The sequence below is a fragment of the Arachis ipaensis genome, chromosome B04 (genome assembly GCF_000816755.2).
Source record: "Arachis ipaensis cultivar K30076 chromosome B04, Araip1.1, whole genome shotgun sequence".
In the NCBI taxonomy this organism is placed as follows: domain Eukaryota; kingdom Viridiplantae; phylum Streptophyta; class Magnoliopsida; order Fabales; family Fabaceae; genus Arachis; species Arachis ipaensis.
Window position 1 is genome coordinate 124,055,718 of NC_029788.2, and position 3,003 is coordinate 124,058,720.

General features: G+C 30.2%; 1 pseudogene; it reads left to right on the forward strand.

Moving 5' to 3' along the window:
* LOC107637192 lies at positions 1,643 to 2,522 on the forward strand (annotated as a pseudogene).

The window sequence follows — 3,003 nt, forward strand, 5'->3', positions numbered from 1 at the left end:
TTTATTTATAAATTATAAATTATTATTTACTTAGGTAGTTACTTTTTAAATTTTAAATTACACTTTCTTAGATTGTTAGGTATTTAGTTTTTAATATTGTTGAACAAATTATTTACTTAGGTGTCGTCATTAAAAATCTTTAAAAATTGTAAATTATTAATAGGAATCTCTTGTGCTGACGTGGCACTCATACGTTGAGTTTGAAAATTTATTTGCTTAGATGTCGTCTTTAAAAAATTTTAGAATTTTATTTATAAATTGTAAATCATAAATTATTATTTGCTTAGGTGGTTGCTTTTTAAATTTTAAATTATGTTTTATTAAGTTGTTAGGTATTTAGTTTTTAATTTTATTAAACTAATTATTTACTTAGGTGTCGTTACTTGAAATTTTTAAAAATGATAAATTATTAATGAAAATTTCTTATGCTGACGTGGCGCTCATACATTAAGTTTGAGAATTTATTTGCTTATGTCTCGTTTTTAGAAATTTTTTTAATTTTATTTATAAATTATAAATTATTATTTGCTTAGGTGGTTACCTTTTAAATTTCGCTTTCTCAGGTTGTTAGGTATTTTTTTTTGGTGACCTCAGGTTGTTAGGTATTTAATTTATCTTAATCTTTATCTTTATCTTTATAGTAATACAAATGAGGAGCTCATCTGTTGATGTGGCGCTCATACGTTGAGTTTGAGAATTCATTTGTTTAGGTGTCGTCACTAAAATTTTTTTAAATTATATTTATAAATTATAAATTATTGTTTGCTTAGGTTGTTACTTTATTAATTTTAAAAGCGTTTTCTTAGGTGATTAGGTATTTACTTTTTAATATGGAAAAGTCTCGGGGCCAACAATTCTTTAAAAAGTTAGCCAGTATTTAACCATCAAAAGAAAATTGAATGATTCCACTCCATTGGATTTAATCTCACATCATTAAAAATACTATTGATGGCCAACTGATGGTTACAAAACACAAAAGTTGCTAAGCCCTAACACTCCTCTTTTATTATTGGTTTAAATGGTTTTTATCGTGAAAACTAAATTTCAAAAGCGCCTTAAATAGTTATTTATTGAAATCAAAGTCAATTAGATTTCAGAAAACCATAATTATGAGTCCACTATAAAAATATGTATTAGAGATATATAATACAATAACTCCTTGCTCAATACAATCAATTATTTAAAGGATAAAGTATATTTTTTGTTTTTAAAGTTTATTAAAAATTTTAAAAATATCCTTAAATTTTAATTTGTTTCAATTTTGTCCATCAAATTTTTTATTTGCATCAATTTTACCCTAATTACTAATTTTTTTATAATTAATATTTTTCTTTCCAAATATACCCCTCCCTTATACCTATCATAATCCCAATTCTCTGTCTATCCTTCTTTCTCTCTTTTCATCCTCACCGTCATCTCCACCACCATCATCATTATTGAGCAACCACCGTCAACCTCCTCCTTCATCATCGCCAGCCAAACCCTCATTCTCCTTTTTTCTCCTTTCTTCTCCGACTCTCCATTTCCATCACCACCATCTTGATGACCACCACCATTTTTCTTCTTTTTCGCAAAAATCCAGCACCGTCGAAGTCATCACTCTTCCTCCTTCTCTGTTAACAAACCCAGCTTAGGAAAAAAAATGGAAAGGGATGTGTGTGATCTTTCTCTCGCATGGGATTGTGAAAATGGCAATAATTCTGTGGAGAAAAGGCTAAGGCTATTTGGATTTGAGCTAAATCCACCTTCAAACAATGTGAAAGATCCTAACACTACAGAAGGATCATATGAAAGTGTGAATTCATCATCTAACCCAGTTTTTTCATGAGGGGACAAAACCACAGCACAAGATCAAAGAACCACAACCACTAATAATAATGAGAAGAAGTTTGAGTGCCAATAATGTTTGAAGAAATTTGCAAATTTACATGCACTTGGTAGGCACCAAAATGTTCACAAGAAAGAGAGGATGAAGAAAAAAATGTTGCAGCTTCAAGCAAGGAAAGCCACCATAAATTACTATCTTCAACCGCCCAATTTTCCAAACAAAAATCATCATGATTTTTCTTACCATAATCATAATCATAACAACAGTAATACTAATACACCTTGGTTCTATGATCCTTCTTCCAACAACTTCTATTCTGACTTTACAGTTTGTGAAGAATCCCAAATTAGCTTCAACCCCAATGATCAAGATTCAAACTTTTTGGTCGAAAAAGCATCAAATAGTAATTGGTATTCATCTCTACCATCATCATATCAAGCTGCTGCTTCTCCACAGCAAGATTCTTGCATATTTAATTTCTCTAATACTAATACAGATAATAATAATAATAGGGCTTACAACATCTTCAAGCCTTGCAACTTTCTTGATTCTTCAAATCATCAAATACAAAGTCACAGTAGTAATAACAAAGCTTTGAATCTTCAATTAGGCCTCAATTTGCAGTCAAATACAAGAGGGACCTAATTTATTAGTATTATTGTTGATTAGGGCATACAGGATATATACATACAATGAAAAGATAGGAAGCTAGGTTTGCTAACAGATAAGGAGGAAGAGCGATGGTTTCGACGGTATTGGGTTTTCGCGAAGAAGAAGAAAAAGGGTGGTGGTCATCAAGAATGGAGCTTAACAGAGATGGGAAAGGAGAAAGAAGGAGAATGAGGAGTTTGGCCGGCAACGATGAAGGAAGAGGTTGACAGTGGTTGCTCAATAATAGTGATGGTGGTGGAGATGACGGTGAGATGAAAAGAGAGAAAGAAGAAGAGACAGAGGATTGTGATGATGATGATGATAGGTATAAGGGAGAGATATATTTAAAAAGAAAAATATTAATTATCAAAAAATTAGTAATTAGGATAAAATTAATGCAAATCAAAAATTTGATGGATAAAATTAAAATAAATCAAAATTTAGGGATATTTTTAAAATTTTTAGCTAACTTCAAGAACAAAATGTATACTTTACCCTTATTTAAATTATTTACTTAGGTGTCA